Raw genomic sequence first — 23,760 nt, 5'->3', positions numbered from 1 at the left:
AGGATGAACCAGTATGGCCAGTTCAAGAAAAGGGCTGACCCATAGTATGTTGAAGGAGGAGTTGTGAGAGGTGGGGCTGGAGAGATTACAGGTCATGAGGACTTGTGCTCCATTCAGAGGGGTTTGCCCTTTCCCAAGGCTGAAAGTGAAAGTGTTAGTCACTCAATCATGTCTGACTCTTTACGACCCTGTGGACTGTAGCCCGCCAGGCTCCTCTGTCCATAGGATTCTCCAGGCAAGAGTACTGGAGTGGGGTGCCATGCCCTTCTCCAGGGGATCTTCCTGACCCAGGGATCAAACCCAGGTCTCCTGCATTGCAGGCAGATTCTTTACTATCTGAACTACCAGGGAAGCCCTTTTTCTAAGGCTACTGTTTTTCAAATGTTTGAGGACCACATGTGCCAATCCATCTGGAGGTTTGATTAAAACGCAGATTCCTGGCCTTCAACTCATATCTTCAGAATCTCTGGGGTGGGGCCCAGAAGTCTTTAATTTAATGAAGATTTCAAGTAGGTCTTATGCATGTAGCATTGAGGAAACCCTGCAATGTAGATGTCTGCAGAACACCAAGTATTTTAAATAAGAAGCAACAGGGTAAATTCTGTTCCTATAAGACAGTGGTTTGGAAGCAGCGTGGAGCCTGACTAAAAGACAAAAAGGAAGGAGATAGAATAGAGACATGAGGGTCTGAGGGAGGAATGTGTGTGGAGAGGATGGAGAACAGACCTGGAAAGACAGGGTCATCATAACCTACTAGAGCAGAAAGATGTGGCAGGTAAAGTTTTTAAGAGGTTTTTGGCTGGTGGGCCTTTAACCTTAATTAGCAAACTGTGGCCCAAGGGCCAAGCCAGTCTGCTAACATCTTTTCTTTCTTTTCCTTTTTTTTTTTTTTTGTAAATAAGGTCTGGGAAGACAGCCACATCTATTTGTTTACATATTGACTATAATTGCCTTTCACTATAATAGCACAATTGTGACAGAAACTTCATGGACTGCAAAGCCTGAAGTATTTACTACTTGGCCTTTACCAGAAAATATTTGCCAGTCCCTGACTTAGATAACGGAGAAGACGATGGCACCCCATTCCAGTACTCTTGCCTGGAAAACCCCATGGACGGAGGAGCCTGGTAGGCTGCAGTCCATGAGGTCACTAAGAGTCGGGCTGGACTGAGCGACTTCACTTTCACTTTTCACTTTCATGCACTGGAGGAGGAAATGGCAACCCACTCCAGTGTTCTTGCCTGGAGAATCCCAGGGACAGGGGAGCCTGGTAGGCTGCCATCTATGGGGTTGCCCACAGTCGGATACAACTGAAGCGACTTAGCAGCAGCAGCAGCAGCAGCAAACTTAGATAAGGGCTTCCCACATGACACTAGTGGTAAAGAACTTGCCTGCTAATGCCAGAGACATAAGAGAATAGGGTTCAATTCCTGGGTTGGGAAGATCCCCTGGAGGAGAGCTTGGCAACTCACTCCAGTTTTCTTGCCTGAAGAATCCCCATGGACAGAGGAGCCTGGCAGCTACAGTCCATGGGGTTGCAAAGAATCAGACACGACTGAAGCAACTTAGCACACCGGCACAACTTAGGTAAACAACATTAAAGGAAAAGAGAGGCAGCAATTAAATTGGAGGACAAAAGTGAATTCTGGGAATGAAATGAAGTCTGTTTGGGATGGAATGAGTTTAAGGTACCATGGAACATCCACAGAGAAATTTAGAAGCTATGTCGAGGTTCAGGACAAAGATATGTTTATCACTTCAGTCATGTCTGACTTCTTGTGGCCCCGAGGAATGTAGCCCACCAGGCTTCTCTGTCCATGGGGATTTTTCAGGCAAGAATACTGGAGTGTATTGCCATGCCCTCCTCCAGGGGATCTTCCCAACCTAGGGATCAAACCCAAGTCTCCTGTATTGCAGGCAGACTCTTTACCATCTGAACCACCACAGTTTAGAGATGCTCATTAAAGGGGGAAAGGTTCAAGGAGAATCAGAAAAAGTAGAAAAAAGAAAAAAAATAACAGAGGTCACAAATGCAAAAGGGGTGAACAGAGAAGAAAAATTCAGAAGAGACTCCAAGGAACAATGAAGGCTGGTGTCACTAAAGTCATGGGAAGGTGGTGCAGAAACAAAGGAATAAGCTGTCAATCAGAGTAAAATGACAATGTTCAAAGTGATCTTTGAAATTGGAAATTTGAAAAACATCAGAGACATCACCAGGAGCAGTTTCTGTGTGTATATGTGTGTGTGTGTGTGAGAGAGAGAGAGAGAGAGATGATGACGACGACAGCAATATATCTCCATTTTCTCATCTCCTATTCACTCATTAATATGTATTTCATACATATGTCATATATCATGCCACCTTAGCAATAGAGGAAGATTAGGCTCTTGATTAACATTAGTGTATTAAAAATATATGCTTTTTTCCTCATACTCCTTCCAAAACTCCACTAAAATGACAGAAAAATAATTTTTTAAGGTATAAACCCACAAAGACAGAGAGGAAAGAGAAGATAGCAGCTGATTAGAAATAGTAACAGAAGTGAGTAAGATGAAAACCAGAAAGATGAGAAACAACTCAGTCAAATTTGGGCGCTCTCTATGCAATGACTGCCGCAGAGGCAGGTTGACATGTTTCACAGCCCAGAAGACTCAGGTGTTGGAGGGGCAGGTGTCTTCTTTCCCTTTGAAGACAAGGGACTGAAGTGAAGCAAGAAACAAAAGGACTGATTTAAAGTCTAAGAGAGCAGACTGGAGCATCCCTCTCTAGCCTGTACAAACCAGTGAGTGCCCCTAGTCCGCTGAAGACATGTGGCTTAACTTCTGGAGAGGTTGCGCCAGGTTATCTGTGGAGATCATGGTCTGTGGAGGTCAACTCTGTGTTCACATGGAGGACAGGAGAAAGTGGGAGGCGAAAGAGATCCCTTACTGGAATCAAAAGGATGAAGCAAAGACTACCCTATAGACAGTGGGAGCTTTAGCCCTCATCCCCTACCAGACACACCAGAAGAGTGACTGGCAGTCTTGTATGTCCTGGCAGGAGACTGACAATTCTGTTCTGAGGAAATAACCAGCTCAACTCAAGACAAATAATGTCTACAGATATCTCTATTAAGGGTGGGGAAGGTTCTCATTGCAGTGGGGTTTCTACCCCACCACATACCTGGAATTACCTTAGTGCCACATTTTGAAATATGAATAATCAAGCAAAGATCAGTAGGCATTTTAGAAAAACATCTGAAGTGAAAGGACCCAAAACAAACAGGAAAAAAAAAAAGTGAAGGGACTGGGGAAACAAACGTGAAAAAAAATGCAGCAAAATCATAACTGATTTTCCCAGAGCAATAAATAATGAACAGCAACTACTGGATGTTGTATAAACAAAAGGAATGTTCAAAGATGGAAAACATGCTCCTGGAAAATGAAAATTGGTAGGAGAAATAAAATAAAATACAATGAAAGGATTTCAGAGATGAACTTGAGGGAAAGTAGAATGTAATGCTCTTCTACCGAAGTGTGCTTAAGCTAAACTGAGGAAGGAAATTAAGGAATCCAGGAAACAGGTGAATCCCACACAGGAAAGGCTCAGAAACTATTCCCAAGATAACTGAGGGGGAGGAAATACTGTTTAACCTGTCTACGGTGCAATCAGTTTAGTTTAGAGCTGAAGAGCAAGGGGAGGAGCTCAAAAAAAAAAAAAACAGAAGGGAGAGATTGTCTGTCATATTTGACCATATTTATAGGAGAAGGAAATGGCAACGCACTCCAGCGTTCTTGCCTGGAGAATCCCAGGGACAAGGGAGCCTGGTGGGCTGCCGTCTATGGGGTCGCACAGAGTCGGACATGACTGAAGCGACTTAGCAGCATAGGAGTTTGCAAGTCTATTAAAGCACCTGAGGATAAATGGATAACAGTTGCATAGAATGTAAGCAAACAAAAAGTAATTAGGTAATCATTCATCTCCCAAATTTTTTCTGGTAGAGAAAAAATAAATTATCATACCTACATGACTTGGATATGTTGTTGTCAATGTGAACACTGAAGATTGTTTTAAATAATCTGGTGACACAAATGAAATTGTTATGTAAATAAATTGGAAGAAAAAAAGGAGAAGAAACATGTGTGTAATGGTTATGGTGCAACAGAGGTAAATCTTAATTTTGTATAATAAAAACCTAACACTGACTTGGGAAAACAACAGTTGTTGTCGTTCAGCCGCTAAGTCATGTCTGACTCTTTGCAACCCCATGGACTACAGCATGCCAGGGAAAACAATTGCTGACTACCTAAAAAAGTTGAAGATATGCTTATCCTATGACCAAAATTTCTACTTGTAGAAATACTGCTTATGTAATCAGGATACAGGTATCAGAATGTTCAGAGAAGTGTTGTTTGTTTCAGTCAAAAATAGAAAAACTCTAACTCTATCCATGATACTTTCTATGGCTAGATTTTGTGGTCCATAGCCCTAGAGTGATATACTCCACTATGGTTTTCTCAACCTCAGCACTATTTACATTTTTGACCCAGTAATTCTTTTTTAAAGAGTCTTTCTTGTGCATTTTAAGATGTTTAGCAGCATTCCTAGCCTCAGCTTGGTAGAAGCCTGTAGCATCCACCCACTCAGTTGTTACAAACAAAATGTCTCCAGACATTGTCCAGTGCCTCGTGGGGGCCAAACTGCGTCCTGCTGAGAACCACTGAGTTCCGTCAGTCTGATTTCATTAACATGAAGTTCAAAACCTTGCAAAACGAAGCTATATTTTACAGTATTGCAAACATAGATGACAATAAATAAATAAAGGTAAGCAAGAAAATAATTATACAGGAAGGATGATGGTTATTCATGGGAGATAGGAGATCACTGTGATTTAAAAGAGATACATGAGGCTCTACTGGCTTTGGAGAGATGCTTATTATTTGTTATGTTATTAATTTGTAGTATTCTGTATGCTAACATGTATATTAATACATAATATATGATGTATATAATATGGCTATATATGGTAATACCTAACCATATTATATAGGGGCTTCCCTGGTAGCTGGCAGTAAAGAACTCGCCTGCCAATTCAGGAGAAGTGCATTTGATCCCTGGGTTGGAAAGATCCCCTGGAGAAGGAAATGGCAACTCACTCCAGTATTCGTGCCTGGGAAATCCAAATGGACAGAGGAGCCTGGCAGGCTGCAGTCCATGGGGCTGAAGAGTCAGACAAGACTTAACGACTAAACAAAAACAGTAACAACTATATTATATATAAATATATACTTCGTGTCTGTACTAAGTCACTTCAGTCATGTCTGACTCTGCGACCCTATAGACTGTAGCCTGCCAAGCTCCTCTGTCCATGGGATTTGTCAGGCAAGAACACTGGAGTGGGTTGCATTTCCTTTCCCACAGAATCTTCCTGACCCAGGGATTGAACCTGAGTCTCCTGCATTGCAGCCAGATTCTTAACCATCTGAGCCACCAGGGAAGCCCAACATGTACTTTAAATATACCTATATTATACATGGGGCTTCCCGGGTGGCACTAGTGATGAAGAACCAGCCTGCAAGTGCAGGAGACATAAGAGATTTGGGTTCCATCTCTGGCTAGGGAAGATTCTTTGGAGGAGGGCATGGCAACCCACTCCAGGATTCTTGCCTGGAGAATCCTATGGACAGAGGAGCCTGGCAGGCTACAGTCCATAGGCTTGGAAAGAGTCAGACGCAACTGAAGCAACTTAACAGGCACACACGTATATTATACATACATGTATTATATATGTAATGTAAGTTTGCATATATTATATATGCATATGTTGATACTATTATATATACATGTACATAAAATATGATGTACTTTATATACTACTAAATTTGTATAATTATTTATTTAAGTATAAATGTCTTATGACCGCTTCTGTAGTTGTGTTGTAGTTCACAATTTAAGAAGTGAAAAAAAAAAAAAACCCAGGAAAAATGTAGATAACACCTAATTGAAAAATTGAGAAATAGCAGTAAATTATGTTTTCAGAAGTATGAAAGAAAAAGGCTGAAAGGCTAGGAAAAAAGAAAGATATTACTTAAGGATACAGAATTCACAGGAACAAAGGATGGAGGAGGGGCAGGAAGAAGCTAATATTCATTATAAACCTTCTTACAATAAACTAGGGCACATATGTTAGTATATTAAATGTAAAAATTAATCTTTAAAAGTGGAAATTGGTAGAGGCATATGAATACATTTCCTGAGTTGTAAGCTCTGTAAGCATTCTGGCTAGATTTTTTAATGCCACGTATTAATCAGAGTATTTGCAGAGTGTCTGAATGCTTTGGGGTTGGCAGAAGTATAACAAGGCTATTTTACTAAATAGGCAATATAGAAGCATTTTGTAATGTTTATTAAAGATTAAGCAAATAAATTTCAAAGGGGATTTTAAAACTGTAATACATTTAACATAATAAACAGGCAAATTTGAATGACTTACTAGATTAATTCTTGAAAGTTTAAACCTTTTAGCAAATCAAAGGAAACAGGGAAAAAAGAAAACAATGGCTGAACATGAAGTCCACTTTATTACATTGTATGTGGTGCTAGAAAAATTGTTTTTTTCCAAGAGGTTGAAACATAGCTTAATCTATTATCCTAATTAGCAATTAGTAGTATCAATTAGCATTATCCTAGTGTGCTTTAAGACTAGGAAAGTTTTTATTGTTTCAAGTACTTAAATTGACACCGTAGTCAGCTTTGGCCTCACTGTTCAGTACATATTAAACAGATTGTGGAGAAAGCCAAGTTATAAATCTGAGATAAGCAACATCATTTATTTATTCCTCTCAAAAGTCAACAACATACATGGAACTCAGTAAGAACTCTTACAGGAAAAATGAAGCACAGAGGGGTCTGGATTCTGTGGCATTTAGGGAAGGCTTCCTAGGGCAGGTGACTTTTAGGCTGAAGTCTAAAAGTGGGAGTTAGCCAGACCAAGGTCCAAAACAAGATTTCTCCTGAGAGAGGACAGCACACATACAGCCTAGAGATGAGAGAGGACATGATCTCTGATGATGTCTGTGTGTGTGTGTGTGTGTATGCATATGTATGTACATGGGTGTGGGTCTGTGTATGCATATGTATGTGTGTGTATCTGAACTCTGTGTGTATGTGGCATCAGAGCAAGAGAATAGTGATAGACAAGTAAACAGTTCAGAAAGGCCCTTCAAAGGTAAGAGTTTCAAATCAGTGATCAGGGAGACACTAAGTACTTTTAATCTAGGATGTGCACTTAGAAAGATGATCATGGACCTACTACAGACAGTGAATGAGGGCAAAACTGGAATTCTAGAAATGGATTAAAAGGCCACATGTGATGAGGTAACAGATATTGCACCCTAGACTAGGGTAATAGTTCTGGAATGATGTAGCTGGACTAAAGAGATATTTAGAAAATAAATCAACAGGATCCCACCTAGTGATGAATGAAAAGTGGGCATCAGATAGGTAAAGAGTCAATGACACATCCCAGGTGTCTGACTTGGGTGATGTTGTTCACTGAGAGGGGAAGCCACAAGAGAAAGGCAGCCGCTAATGCTTTTGAAGGGTGTGTGGGTGTGAGTGTGTGTGTGTGTGTGTGTGTACGCACACGTGCACTCACCTGACATGCCGAGAGTAAAGGGAGGACATATAAATATTTGACTTGGCGTCACTTACACTTGAAGAACTTCTACAACATTTGTCTTTTAAAAAAATACACAAGAATCTTGACAGAGTTTATATAATGATGGGGTTAAATTGCTGGAGAGGGAGAGGTTTGAAGACACAGAAGAAGAGGATTTGGGAAATGGTGTAAAGAAGAGAGTTCTGAGAAAGTATAAGGAGATGGGATTGGATTTCAAGAAGGAGAGACTGGGTATACACTGGAGAAGAGAGAGAGGAAAAAAAAGAAACTTTAAAAAAAAATAATGATTTAATTGTCACTTCGGTTCAGTTGCTCAGTCACGTCTGACTCTTTATGACCCCATGGACTGCAGCACACCAGGCTTCCCTGTCCAACACCAACTACCAGAGCTTTCTCAAACTCATGTCTATTGAGTCGCTGATGCCATCCAACCACCTCATCCTCTGTCATCCCCTTATCCTCCTGCCCTCAATCTTTCCCAGCATCAGAGTCGTTTTTTTCCAGCAGGTGGCCAAAGTGTTAAGGGAAGCACACTGACTGAAACCGCCCACCCTGGTCAGGCCCTTTAGTAACCATTCGCATGAGCTGTTTTATGACAGGAGATCCTGGTAAGGAATACGAAATTAATAAGCCACCACCAACCGGAAGAGTTCAGGAAAGTTCAAAAGGAGACACCGCGTGTCAGTCCACTTCCCAGAATCCCTCTCAAAAGCATCCATCTTGGCTGAGTGATGCGTGCACCACCAGGAAAGACTCTGAATTAGAATGATTGGCCAAAAACAACCTGGAAACTAATCCCATCACCATAAAACCCGAGACTGTAAGCCACATGGCAGAGCAGTTCTCCTGGTTTCCCTTACCCTACTGCTCTCCACCCGGGTGCCCTTTCCCAATAAAATCTCTTGCTTGGTCAGCACATGTGTCTCCTCAGACAATTATTTTCTGAGTGTTAGACAAGAGACCAGCTTTGGGCCCTGGAAGGGGTCCCCCTTCCTGCAACAAAAGTATTGGAGTTTCCACTTCAGCATCAATCCTTCCAGTGAATATTCAGGACTGATTTCCTTTAGGATGGACTGTTCGGATCTCCTTGCAATCCAAGGGACTCTCAAGAGTCTTCTCCAACACCACAGCTCAAAAGCATCAGTTCTTTGGTGCTCAGCTTTCTTATAGTCCAACTCTAACATCCACACATGACTACTGGGAAAAACATAGCTTTGACTAGACAGACCTTTGTTGGTAAAGTAATGTCTCTGCTTTTTAATATGCTGTCTAGGATGGTCATAGTTTTTCTTCCAAGGAGCAACTGGTCTTGGGGTGCAGTCACTATCTGCAGTGATTTTGGAGCCCAAGAAAATGAAATCTCTCACTGTTTCCATTGTTTCCCTATCTATTTGCCAGGAAGTAATGGGACCAGATGCCATGATCTCAGTTTTCTTTTTTTTTAATATGAATTTATTTATTTTAATTGGAGGCTAATTACTTTACAATATTGTATTGGTTTTGCCATACATTGACATGAATTTGCCACGGGTGTACATTCGTTCCCCATCCTGAACACCCTTCCCACCTCCCTCCCCATCCTCTCCCTCTGGGTCATCCCACTGCACCAGCCCCGAGCACCCTGTATCATGCATTGAACCTGGACTGGTAATTCATTTCATATATGATAACATACATGTTTCAATGCCATTCTCTCAAATCATCCCACCCTTGCCCTCTCCCACAGAGTCCAAAAGACTGTTCTATACATCTGTGTCTCTTTTGCTGTCCTGAATACAAGGTTATCATTACCATCTCTCTAAATTTCATATATATGTGTTAGTATACTGTATTGGTGTTTTTCTTTCTGGCTTACTTCACTCTGTATAATAGGCTCCAGTTTCATCCACCTCATTAGAACTGATTCAAATGTATTCTTTTTAATGGCTGAGTAATACTCCATAGTGTATAGGTACCACAGCTTTCTTATCCATTCATCTGCCAATGGACATCTAGGTTGCTTCCATGTCCTGGCTATTATAAACAGTGCTGCGATGAACATTGGGGCACACGTGTCTCTTTCAACTCTGGTTTCCTTGGTGTGTATGCCCAGCAGTGGGATTGCTGGGGCGTATGGCAGTTCTATTTCCAGTTTTTTAAGGAATCTCCACACTGTTCTCCATAGTGGCTGTACTAGTCTGCATTCCCTTCAACATTGTAAGAGGAATCCCTTTTCTCCACACCCTCTCCAGCATTTATTGCCTGTAGACTTTTGGATAGCAGCCATTCGGCCTGGTGTGAAATGGTACCTCATTGTGGTTTTGATTTGCATTTCTCTGATAATGAGTGATGCTGAGCATCTTTTCATGTTTGTTAGCCATCTGTATGTCTTCTTTGGAGAAATGTCTGTTTAGTTCTTTGGCCCATTTTTTGATTGGGTCATTTATTTTTCTGGAATTAAGCTGCAGGAGTTGCCTGTATATTTTTGAGATTAATCATTTGTCAGTTGCTTCATTTGCTATTATTTTCTCCCATTCTGAAGGCTGCCTTTTCACCTTGCTTATAGTTTCCTTTGTTGTGCAGAAGCTTTTAATTTTAATTAGGTCCCATTTATTTATTTTTGCTTTTATTTCCAGTATTTTGGGAGGTGGGTCGTAGAGGATCCTGCTGGGATTTATGTCAGAGAGTGTTTTGCCTATGTTATCCTCTTGGAGTTTTATAGTTTCTGGTCTTATGTCTAGATCTTTAATCCATTTTGAGTTTATTTTTGTGTATGGTGTTAGAAAGTGTTCTAGTTTCAGTCTTTTACAAGTGGTTGACCAGTTTTCCCAGCACCACTTGTTAAAGAGATTGTCTTTTCTCCATTGTATATTCTTGCCTCCTTTGGCAAAGATAAGGTGTTCATAGGTGTGTGGATTTATCTCTGGGCTTTCTGTTTTGTTCCATTGATCTATATTTCTGTCTTTGTGCCAGTACCATACTGTCTTGATGACTGTGGCTTTGTAGTAGAACCTGAAGTCAGGTTGATACCTCCAGTTCCATTCTTCTTTCTCAAGATTGTTTTGGCTAGTTGAGGTTTTTTGTATTTCCATACAAATTGTGAAATTATTTGTTCTAGCTCTGTGAAAAATATCGTTGGTAGCTTGGTAGGGATTGCATTGAATCTATAGATTGCTTTGGGTAGCATACTCATTTTCACTATACTGATTCTGCTGATCCATGAACATGGTATATTTCTCCATCTACTTGTGTCCACTTTGATTTCTTTCACCAGCATTCTATAGTTTTCTATATATAGGTCTTTTGTTTCTTTAGGTAGATATAGTCCTAAGTATTTTATTATTTTCATTGCAATGGTGAATGGGATTGTTTCCTTAATTTCTCTTTCTATTTTCTCATTATTGTTGTATAGGAATACAGTGATTTCTGTGTGTTGATTTTATATCCTGCAACTTTTCTATATTCATTGATTAGCTCTAGTAATTTTCCGGTGGAGTCTTTAGGGTTTTCTATGTAGAGGATCATGTCATCTGCAAACAGTGAGAGTTTTACTTCTTCTTTTCCAATTTGGATTCCTTTTATTTCTTTTTCTGCTCTGATTGCTGTGGCCAAAACTTCCAAAACTATGTTGAAAAGTAGTGGTGAGAGTGGGCACCCTTGTCTTGTTCCTGATTTTAGGGGAACTGCTTTCAATTTTTCACCATTGAGAATAATGTTTGCTGTGGGCTTGTCATATATAGCTTTTATTATGTTGAGGTATGTTCCTTCTATTCCTGCTTTCTGGAGGGTTTTTATCATAAATGGATGTTGAATTTTGTCAAAGGCTTTCTCTGCATCTATGAGATAATCATATGCTTTTTATTTTTCAATTTGTTAATGTGGTGCATTACATTCATTGGTTTGTGGATATTGAAGAATCCTTGCATCCCTGGGATAAAGCCCACTTAGTCATGATGTATGATCTTTTTAATATGTTGTTGGATTCTGTTTGCCAGAATTTTGTTAAGGATTTTTGCATATATGTACATCAGTGATATTGGCCTGTAGTTTTCTTATTTTGTGGCATCTTTGTCAGGTTTTGGTATTAGGGTGATGTTGGCCTCATAGAATGAGCTTGGAAGTTTCGTTTCCTCTGCTAACGGGAAGGTTCATAGCAATACAGGCATGCCTCAAGAAACAAGAAAAAAGTCAAATAAATAACCTAACTCTACACTAAAGCAACTAGAAAAGGAAGAAATGAAGAACCCCAGGGTTAGTAGAAGCAAAGAAATCTTAAAAATTAAGGCAGAAATAAATGCAAAAGAAACAAAAGAGACCATAGCAAAAATCAACAAAGCCAAAACCTGGTTCTTTGAGAAGATAAATAAAATTGACAAACCATTAGCCAGACTCATCAAGAAACAAAGGGAGAAAAAACAAATCAATAATATTAGTTTTCTAAATTTTGAGCTTTAAGCCAACTTTTTCACTCTCCTTTTTCATCAAGAGGCTGTTTAGTTCTTCTCTGCTTTCTGCCATAAGGGTAGTGTCATCTGAGTATCTGAGGTTATTGATATTTCTCCCAGCGATCTTGATTCCAGCTTGTGCTTCATCCAGCCCAGCATTTCTCATGATGTACTCTGCATATGAGTTAAATTAACAGGGTGACAATATACAGCCTTGACATACTCCTTTCCTGATTTGGAACCACTCTGTTGTTCCATGTCCAATGCTAACTGTTGCTTCTTTACCTGCACACAGATTTCTCAGGAGGCAGGTCAGGTGGTCTGGTATTCCCATCTCTTTTATATTAGAAACGACTCTTTTGATTAATCTTGGTTCAAGTCACTATTTTCTCCTTGACTTCTAAAAAGCTGCTATTTACACACGCATAATTGTGTATCTCTGTCCATAGTTCATCAGGCACTCTATCTATCAGATCTAGGCCCTTAAATCTATTTCTCACTTCCACTGTATAATCATAAGGGATTTGATTTAGGTCATACCTGAATGGTCTAGTGGATTTCCCTACTTTCTTCAATTTCAGTCTGAATTTGGCAATAAGGAGTTCATGATCTGAGCCACAGTCAGCTCCTGGTCTTGTTTTTGTTGTCTATATAGAGCTTCTCCATCTTTGGCTGCAAAGAATATAATCAAGCTGATTTCGGTGTTGACCATCTGGTGATGTCCATGTGTAGAGCCTTCTCTTGTGTTGTTGGAAGAAGGTGTTTGCTATGACCAGTGAATTTTCTTGGCAAAACTCTATTAGTCTTTGCCCTGCTTCATTCCGTATTCCAAGGCCAAATTTGCCTGTTACTCCAGGTGTTTCTTGACATCCTACTTTTGCATTCCAGTCCCATATAATGAAATGCTATGCTATGCTAAGTCACTTCAGTCGTGTCCAACTCTGTGCGACCCCATAGAGGGCAGCCCACCAGGCTCCCTCATCCCTGGGATTCTCCAGGCAAGAACACTGGAGTGGGTTTCCATTTCTTTCTCCAATGCATGAAAGTGAAAAGTGAAAGTGAAGTCACTCAGTCGTGTCCAACCCTCAGCGACCCCATGGACTATAGCCTACCAGGGTCCTCCTTCCATGGGATTTGCCAGGCAAGAGTACTGGAGTGGAGTGCCATTTCCTTCTCTGCATATAATGAAAAGGACATCTTTTATGGGTGTTAGTTCTAAAAGGTCTTGTAGGTCTTCATAGAACCGTTCAACTTCAGCTTTTTCAGTGTTACTGGTTGGGGCATAGATGTGGATTACCATGGAATCGCGAATGGTTTGCCTTGGAAATGAACAGAGATCATTCTGTCATTTTTGAGATTGCACCCAAGTACTGCATTTTGGACTCTTTTGTTGACCATGATGGCTACTCCATTTCTTCTGAGGGATTCCTGCCCGGAATAGTAGATATAATGGTCATCTGAGTTAAATTCACCCATTCTGGTCCATTTTAGTTCTCTGATTCCTACAATGTCAACGTTCACTTTTGCCATCTCCTGTTTGACCACTTCCAATTTGCCTTGATTCATGGAACTGACATTCCAGGTTCCTATGCAATATTGCTCTTTACAGCATCAGACCCTCTTCTACCACCAGTCACATCCACAACTAGGTATTGTTTTTGCTTTGGCTCCATCCCTTCATTCTTTCTGGAGTTATTTCTCCACTGATCTCCAGTAGCATATTGGGCACCTAATGACCTGGGGAGTTCCTCTTTCAGTATCCTATCATTTTGCCTTTTCATACTGTTCATGAGGTTCTCAAGGCAAGAATACTGAGTTGGTTTGCCATTCCCTTCTCCAGTGGACCACATTGTGTCAGACCTCTCCACCATGCTCTCCCGTCTTGGGTGGCCCCACAGGACATGGCTTAGTTTCATTGAATTAGATAAAGCTGTGGTCCTAGTGTGATTAGATTGACTAGTTTTCTGTGATTGTGGTTTCAGTGTGTCTGCCCTGTTCCAACATCTACCATCTTACTTGGGGTTCTCTTATCTTGGACATGGGGTATCTCTTCACGGCTGCTCCAGCAAAGCACAGCTGCTGCTCCTTACCTTGGATGAGGGTTATCTCCTCACTGCTGCCCTTCCCGACTTTGAATGTGGAATAGCTCCTCTAGGCCCTCTGGCGCCCACGCAGCCACCGCTCCTTGGACGTGATGAACTATGGACAGAGGTTTGTGACATTGTACAGGAGACAGCCATCAAGACCATCCCCATGGAAAAGAAATGCAAAAAAGCAAAATGGCTGTCTGAGGAGGCCTTACAAATAGCTATGAAAAGAAGAGAAGCGAAAAGCAAAGGAGAAAAGGAAAGATACAAGCATCTGAATGCAGAGTTCCAAAGAATAGCAAGAAGAGATAAGAAAGCCTTCCTCAGTAATCAATGCAAGGAAATAGAGGAAAACAACAGAATAGGAAAGACTAGAGATCTCTTCAAGAAAATTAGAGACACCAAGGGAACATTTCCTGCAAAGATGGGCTCGATGAAGGACAGAAATGGTATGGACCTAACAGAAGCAGAAGATATTAAGAAGAGGTGGCAAGAATACACAGAAGAACTATACAAAAAAGATCTTCATGACCAAGATGATCACGATGGTGTGATCACTCACCTAGAGCCAGACATCCTGGAATGTGAAGTCAAGTGGGCGTTAGGAAGCATCACTATGAACAAAGCTAGTGGAGGTGATGGAATTCCAGTTGCGCTCTTTCAAATCCTGAAGGATGATGCTGTGAAAGTGCTGCACTCAATATGCCAGGAAATTTGGAAAATTCAGCAGTGGCCACAGGAATGGAAAAGCCAGTTTTCATTCCAATCCCAAAGAAGGCAACGCCCAAGAATGCTCAAACTACTGCACAATTGCACTCATCTCACATGCTAGTAAAGTAATGCTCAAAATTCTCCAAGCCAGGCTTCCACAATACATGAACTGTGAACTTCCTGATGTTCAAGCTGGTTTTAGAAAAGGCAGAGGAACCAGAGATCAAATTGCCAACATCTGCTGGATTATGGAAAAAGCAAGAGAGTTCCAGAAAAATATCTATTTCTGCTTTATTGACTATGCCAAAGCCTTTGACTGTGTGGCACAATAAACTGTGGAAAATTCTGAATGAGATGGGAATACCAGACCACCTGACCTGCCTGTTGAGAAACCTATATGCAAGTCAGGAAGCAACAGTTCGAATTGGACATGGAACAACAGACTGGTTCCAAATAGGAAAAGGAGTACATCAAGGCTGTATATTGTCACCCTGCTTATTTAACTTCTATGCAGAGTACATTATGAGAAACGCTAGACTGGAAGAAGCACAAGCTGGAATCAAGACTGCCGGGAGAAATATCAATAACCTCAGATATGCAGATGACACCACCCTTATGGCAAAAAGTGAAGAGGAACTAAAAAGCCTCTTGATGAAAGTGAAAGTGGAAAGTGAAAAAGTTGGCTTAAAGCTCAACATTCAGAAAACGAAGATCATGGCATCTGGTCCCATCACTTCATGGGAAATAGATGGGGAAACAGTGGAAACAGTGTCAGACTTTATTTTGGGGGGCCCCAAAATCACTGCAGATGGTGACTGCAGCCATGAAATTAAAAGACGCTTACTCCTTGGAAGGAAAGTTATGACCAACCTAGATAGCATATTCAAAAGCAGAGATATTACTTTGCCAACAAAGGTCCATCTAGTCAAGGCTATGGTTTTTCCAGTGGTCATGTATGGATGTGAGAGTTGGACTGTGGAAAAGACTCTGATGCTGGGAGGTGTTGGGGGCAGGTGGAGAAGGGGACGGCAGAGGATGAGATGGCTGGATGGCGTCACTGACTCAATGGATGCGAGTCTGAGTGAACTCCGGGAGTTGGTGATGGACAGGGAGGCCTGGCGTGCTGCGATTCATGGGGTAGCAAAGGGTCGGACACGACTGAGCGACTGGACTGAACTGAATTGTAGATCTACAAAATACAATTTGGAATGCTGAAACAGATGATATTCAATACATAAATTTTACAGAAAATCTTCCTTATACATAATAAACTATGGTTGGGACAACAGGACTTTATTGAGATTATTACATAAGAAAATTACTTAATTGCTTTCTATAAATATTGGACAGCAGCTTGAATTGAAATTATAGTTTTCTTGGAAGTTTATGATTAGTTCTCCTTCCTCTGCCTCTTTGTAAGTCCCCCTTACCCAGCCAGACATCTTAACAAACATGTGCTGTTTCCAAAAAGACATTTTAAGTTGGCCTTTACCCAGAAAATATAAACCAAAAGTCACCTTGTTTCCAGGCCTATTGCTTGAAAAGTTATTTTTGAAATTCAGCTTTAAGTTTTCAATCTGTTGTGAATCAGTGTCAATAGATCAAGGCATAAGAAATAAAATAATAAATATATATACCCTAATACATCCAAAAAAAAAAACTGTATGCTTTTCAACTCACAGGAGTAATTGAGAACAAATCAATGAGGCTAATATCAATCCAAAAACCCACCACTGTGTGTCATGATGTGTGTGTGTGCTGTTGCTTCAGTCGTGTTTAACTCTTTGCAACCCTGCGGACCATAGTGCACCAGGCTCCTCTGTGCATGGAATTCTCCAGGCAAGAATACAGGAGTGGGTTGCCATGCCCTCCTCCATATGTCATGATGAGTTCCGTGTGATGCAATCCACCATTTAGGAACAATAAGAGGAATACCTGATTTTCTTGTCTTGAATGTTCATCCCAAATGGTAACATCTCTTAAAAAGTACTTATATGCAATTATCTAGCACCTACCTTCAGGTCTGTTACTTGGAAGAAGAGTCATGAATCAGTCAAAAAGATTTCTTTTTCCAAATAGTGTGGTTCCTAAGAAATCAGCTGTGCCAAAAGTAGGGGTAAGAAGTAAGACCACACAACGCATGAAACCAAAGGGGGAAATACAATGCTGCCTGTTGTTCTTCCTGTTCAGGGATTGGTAATAAATATGTGGTACACAAAGGGAGCTGACAGAGAGTAGATGTGAAGAGACATGCCCCTTCTATCCCATGTGTATGTGATAGAGGCCTCATGCAGCTATTAACTAGAACTGCCCCATGACCCAGCAATCCCACTGCTGGGCATACACACGGAGGAAATCAGAACTGAAAGGGATATGTGTACCCCAATGTTCATCGCAGCACTGTTTATAATAGCCAGGACATGGAAGCAACCCACCATCAGCAGATGGAATCAAGTTTAAATCTCCTCTGTGCATAGGATCTGCACATAGTCATGCCTTTTAAACTGTGGTACTTGCAAGTGGAGCCAGAAGGGCAATTTTCCTAACCACTTACCTCATCCTGCTTTTACCCCACCACGTAAGCAGGTGCGTGTGCACGTGCACACACACACACACACACGTGTGAGCATTCACAGAGAAACTCTCCACCTCCAACTCCCCAAAGCATTTTTAAAACCCAGCCCTGTATGAGAAAACAAAGTCCTTTCCTTTCCCTCAGTAGCAACCTCCTTTATCAGTTCTGGAACTGGGAAGTCCCAGATCAAAGCCAGCAGATTTGATATTTGGTGAGAGCCCTCTTCCTGGTTCACAGATGGCTGTCTTCTCTCTGTCCTCACATGACAGAAGGAGCAAGGGAGCTCTCTGGGGCCTCTATTAGAAGGGCATTAACCCCACTCGTGAAAGCTCCATTCTCATGACCTAATCACCTCCCGAAGTTCTCACTGCCACATACCATCACACTGATGATTAAGTTTCATCATACGAATTTTGAGGGGACCCAAACATTCAATCTACAGCTTCTTCTTTCTCTGCTTTATTTTTCCCCACGACAGTGCTTATCAGATCTGCCACCCTATAAATGTATTTGTTTTTCTGCTCTCCTTTTCTCAATTGGAATCACAGCTCCACAGGGGCAGGGTTTCTTTGGTTCACTGCTCTAACCCTAGGACATACAGCAGTGCCTGGAACATGGTGGACATGCAACAAATATTGGCTGAGTCAATCCATTTGTTCACCAAGTATTTGTTGACTGCTGTTGCCCAGGATTACATAGATGGTTGGACATAGAGCCAGAATGAGTACTTAGGTCCCCTGACTCCCTGTCCTGTGTCTTTCTGGTAGATTATACCATCTTCTTCTTGTGAACTGCTGTTTCCAATAATTGCTTAGATAAATGGACAGATTTTCTAAAACTTGTGTATGTAGAAAGACATGAGGTGATGCCCACATACTATGTCGTATTCTTCTAGGTTCTTTAAATTAAAAATCAAGAACGTAATAACTATATACTAAAAAAAAAAACTGCATTTTGAAGTTCATTAAAGTTAGTGATGTTGCTCAGTTATGTCTTGACTCTTTGCAACCCTTTGGACTGTAGCCTACCAGGTTCTTCTCTTCATGGGGTTTTCCAGGCAAGAATACTAGGTTGCCATTTCCCTCTCCAGGAGATCTTCCCAACCAGGAATTGAACCTGGGTCTCCTGCATGGTAGGCAGACACTTTACCGTCTGAGCCACCAGGGAAGTCTAAGAACGGCAAAATTATGAAAGTGAACCTTCCTATTTCTTTTGCATTTTAATCATTAGATTATGGATAATTGACCTGGTCCCTGAGAAGTGGACAACAGAGGATGAGATGGTTGGTTGGCATCACCAACTAAATGGACAAAAGTTTGAGTAGGCTCTGGGAGTTGGTGATAGACAGGGAAACCTGGCATGCTGCAGTCCATGGGATTGCAGAGTCAAACACAACTGACTGACTGACTGAACTGAACTGATATTCTTTAAATTTTATGTAAAATACTCTGAATACATTGTTTTGAGCTTATGAGTTTCATGTAAAATATTATAAATAAGTTGTTTTGAGCTTCTTTAATGCCAATTGCTTATTCACAGAGGTAAAATCTATACAACTGAGGATCTGTGGGCTCCACTGGTGGCTAAGTGGTAAAGAATCCCCCTACCAATGAGGGAGATGTGGGTTTGATCTCTGATCCAGGAAGATCCCTTGGAGAAGGAAATGGTAGCCAGTATTTTTGCCCGCAGAACCCAGTGGAGCCTGGCATGCTGCAGTCCATGGGGTTGCAAAGAGCTGGACATGACTTAGGAACTGAACAACAGCAAAATCTATACAGTGCATCAGAAGAAATTTTCCTAGAATTGAAAAGCTATATACTGATAGATTCCTAGTTACTGAGTGGGAATTTCACAGATGATATTGTCAGTGATTTCCTTACTGCACATTCCTAGAGATCTGTTAATATTGCTACCCAAAGAGAGAGAGAGAGAGATAAGGAACCACCAAAGAATGCAAAAAGTTAGGAGCTTAGCGTCTCATCCCATTCCAAATTGAAGTGAACACTCTTATTTCTGGTTAGTACCTTAGGCTTCTAGATAAAAGAAAACGTCATATTTTTTTTAAAAAGTTTTTAAATCCTCATTATTTTACCATTTCCATTCTATGGATAATGTAACTATGTCCCAGAACCCTGCTCAAGGCCCAGTAATCAGTGATACCCTGATAGCTCTGTTGGTAAGGAATCCACCTGCAGTGTGGGAGACCTGGGTTTGATCCCTGGGTTGGGAATATCCCCTGGAGAAGGGGAAGGCCACCCACTCCAGTATTCTGGCCTGGAGAATTCAAGGACTGTATAGTCCATGGGGTCACAGAGAGTCAGACATGACTGAGTGACTTTCACTTTCACTTTCACTTTGAGGACTAATAATAATCTGTCTTCTGAGTCCTCATCCAAACTTCTTATCCTTGTACCAACTTCCTCCCCCATAAACAAATCTATTTTGAAACACAGACAATCTGGGTTAGGTCTGCCATCTCTCACTCCAAAGTATTTCAGCTATGTGCTTGCAATTAACCAAGGATGATAGGACCACAGTAATTAATTTTGAGGTATTTATCACCATAGAATCATTTACCACAGATGAAGCTTGAAATAAGCACTCACTTTTCATCTATCATACCTTTTCATGACTTTCTGGTTAGGGAATCAATACAGAAATATCCTTCATGCATTCTGGGACTAACAAGGAAAGAACACAGGTACAAACCCATTTCCTGGATCCCTGAGTCCTAACAAAAGGGAACTGAACACCTCCCCTTAAGCTTGGGAAGTAAGCTCCAAGACAGAGGTAATATCTTCACCTCATAGAATAGAAGAGGCCTTTGGGGTAAAGATGCATTTCAAACACACTATCAAACCAATTGTAGGATTGTTCGTATAACCAATGCCATGTTGGGCCCACTCAACTCTTCCTGTCCTTTCACTGACCCTACTACCTAGGACTGTGCTGTATAGTAAATCTCTTCCCCGTCATCAAGGGCTTTGTAGCCAATATTGTCTAATAGTAGGTCCAGGTGGCCTCTATGCTCTGTTAGTCTCCAAACAATGATGAAGACTGCAGAAGCTCATCCAGAATTTCCAAGCCAGAAGTAATTATGATACCTTTTTTTCTCCTTATTAGGCGCCTTGTGCAACTATTGCATACACCTGGGAATTTGATCCTCAGAAATCATCCTCCTCTTCTGGAGGATGTTTCTTCAATAGCAGCACATCTTCTTACTCATCTGCTCTACACCATAAATCCTGTGAAGTCGAAGCACAATGGTAGGTATGGATGGAATAGAGTTGGGTTTTTAAACATTGTCTTAACCTGGCTATTGAGGTCTTGGCTAGTTAGAGGCCCATCAGTTCTCTTTTTTTGAACAATTGATTAAGTCTCCAACCACGTTCCTTCTAGGCTCTCACACTTGGGGCTACTATAAGAAGACAGCCCTAATCACCAGGGCCAGGTACACAACAACCAGGAACAGCTCCTCTGTCCTGGACCTGCAACTATTCAAATTAGCCAGTTCATGGGGACCCCAGAATCCAAGATAACCCCACCCCCTTGCACTAATAATTTCTCCCCATAGCTCCAGCTAACTGTTATCCAGTTGCAACCCCTGAGATTGCCCTGCTGAGCAGCCTTCTCTCCTTTGGAGCTGTAGGTAACAGAGAGTTCTGCCTTTCATCTGTTCATTTCAATGTTTTATCTGTTTCCATCCAAAGAATATTTAAATCTGATGAAACAACAGAGCAGATAGTTGAAAGTTTACCAGGGAAGGAGAAGGCAACAAAGAGCCATCTATCAACCAGACTTTCAAGTGCACTTTTCCAAAAACTTCTCATTTGCTAAGCACTTCATGAAGTCAGTCTAACTGGTCTGGAAGAATCTGCCCTTGATTTTCTCTGAAAATCTCCAAGGTTAATGTATCTAACATGCGTGCGTGCTCAGTTGTGTCCGATTCTTTGTGAACTCATGGAGTGTGGCTCACCAGGCTCCTCTGTTCGTGGGATTTCCCAGGTAAGAATACTGGAGTGGGTTGCTGTTTCCTCCTCCAGGGAATCTTCCCAACCCTGGGATAGAACCCACGTCTCCTACATCTCCTGCACTGGCAAATGGGTTCTTTACCACTGAGCCACCTGGGAAGCCTTAAATGTATCTAACAGTTCTCTCTAAAGTATGTCTTGATTATTTGTTTATTCTCAAGCAAAAGGACAAATAATCACAGAAATGATTTTGTCAAAGAGCCTAACAATGTGTCGTGTTTTTTTTTTTTAAGTATAGTCACTACTTTCCCAGGATTTTCATTATATCTTAGAGAGCCTTTGAAAGAATGAGAAATGCCTGAGAAAGTTCAGCTTATCTCCTTTTCATACAACTGGAGAAAACATAGTATTTTCATGCTTATCAAACTTAACTGAGTTACAGACTTAAAAACTGACCAACACTATTGACTTCCAGAATGAATGGTGCATCTGTCACTTAGAGGGACGTTGGCTGATTTAAATTATTCCTCATCTTGCTTCTTCTGTCTTCCAAAGAGCTAAATGTTATGATTACATGGTCCTGATTGAGCAAGTAGAGTTTAGTGGTTCCAGATTTTCTCTGGTAAACTCTTACGTGCAAAAAATCTGCTGTGTGACGTACTTTAATGAAGAGGAATCTGTTGTTTATTCTCTTTTCAACTTTGCCTGGGAGATAACATCACTGTCCTCTTCCAGAAGGCTGGCTCTTCAGCATGTTCACTGTTGTGGGAGATTAACCAGACACAGCAAATAGGCAGTCATATGTCTATCAGAAGTCACCTCTTTCTCCACCCATCATTACTTTCCGTCTCCACCGATTGACTTAGAGATGGTGGTTTAGTCACTAAGTCATGCTGACTCTTGCGACCCTATGAACTGTAGCCTATCAGGCTCCTCTGTCCACGGGATTTCCCCAGCAAGAATATTGGAGTGGGCTGCCATTTCCTTCTTCAGAGGATCTTCCTGACCCAAGGATCAAATCCATATCTCCTGCCTTGCTGGCAGTTTCCTTCATTGTAGGCAGATTCTTTACCACTGAGCCACCAGGACTTGGAGCTGGTCTTAACCACTCTCAGACCAGCTTTTCTGGCATTCACATTGACTCCAGGAGCTATGAGTTGACATTGAATATAACATCTCTCAGGGACATCCTTGGTGGCCCAGTGGTTAAGACTTTGTCTTTTAATGCAGAGGGTGGGGGTTCGATTCCCGATCTAAGACCTAATATCCCACATGCCTCACGTCCAAAAAAATTAAAGCATAAAACAGATGCAAGATTGTAATAAATTCAATAAAGACTTTTTTTAAAAAAAAGACCTCTCAAATAGCAGAGGGCCGAGTAGAAATTAAAGATATTAAAAATCATATCTCCTCTACCAGACAAAATTCATTTGTGTTGCCATAAGCAGGAATCATTTGCATTGCTATGAACCTCTGGAGACCTATTTAATTAAGTTACCAAATAAAAGTATCAGATAGAAAACAGCCTATGGAGATAACTGGAGAAGTTAAAACCGTTGAATCTTAAAGTAACCTCTTCACTAGTCTGCGAAGATATACTAGGGTGTGTGTTAGGCTGTGAGTATAGATGTCCCTAGAATTTCCTTGTAATAAGGCACCATTGTTATAAAGAATATAATACTTAGGATTGGTGAGTTTATTGAATTTCGTTGTGACAGAGAAAAGGTATAGTAAGAATATGACTTGGCCCAACCTGGTTATCCTAAAAACTTCTTTGAGGACAGCAAATATTAAAAAATCTTATTCCTATATATACTTATTTATTTGTACAAACACTGTAGCTTTACTATGTCTTGATTAACTAGAGTTAAAAATTTGGGATGACCCAGCCACGCTTTGACATGGACTCCAAAAGTCATGGATATTCTACTTACAGCAACTTTATTTCCATATGAGATTTGAGGTAGTCCAAAACATAGAAGGCAGGTTAAAGAAGTTGATCATTTAGAATTAAGAATATATCAAATATATGAAAAAGACAAACAACAAATCCAGATTTATTCATATATCTTTTCTATGAATGGGTGCAATTGATTATGAGCAGGCTGACATGTCAAAACATCATTTTCCAATATCAGAAAACGAAAAGATTTTAATCAAGAAAAAAGTTTCCATGGGGCCTAAATTAACAGGAAATTTTTCATGTGGAATATATTTAAGAGACATTGACAAATGTAGGGAACAATTCCTAAACAAACCATCTAGGAGCAAGTGCAGCATGTGGGCTCATAGGATATTCCAGGTACAGATTCTTAAAGATTATGACTCTCG

At 40.9% G+C, this 23,760-nt stretch overlaps 1 non-coding gene across 1 annotated transcript; it reads right to left on the bottom strand.

The window, feature by feature from the left end:
- Positions 1–18,553: 18,553 nt before the first annotated feature.
- TRNAG-ACC (transfer RNA glycine (anticodon ACC)) lies at positions 18,554–18,625 on the bottom strand. Its single transcript has one exon. It is a non-coding gene; the product is annotated as a tRNA-Gly (tRNA).
- Between the last annotated feature and the right edge of the window lie 5,135 nt (positions 18,626–23,760).

The sequence above is a fragment of the Ovis canadensis genome, chromosome 10 (assembly GCF_042477335.2).
Source record: "Ovis canadensis isolate MfBH-ARS-UI-01 breed Bighorn chromosome 10, ARS-UI_OviCan_v2, whole genome shotgun sequence".
Lineage (NCBI taxonomy): Eukaryota > Metazoa > Chordata > Mammalia > Artiodactyla > Bovidae > Ovis > Ovis canadensis.
The sequence above is the reverse complement of the archived record's forward strand: the minus strand, read 5'-3'. Positions and strand labels throughout refer to the sequence as shown.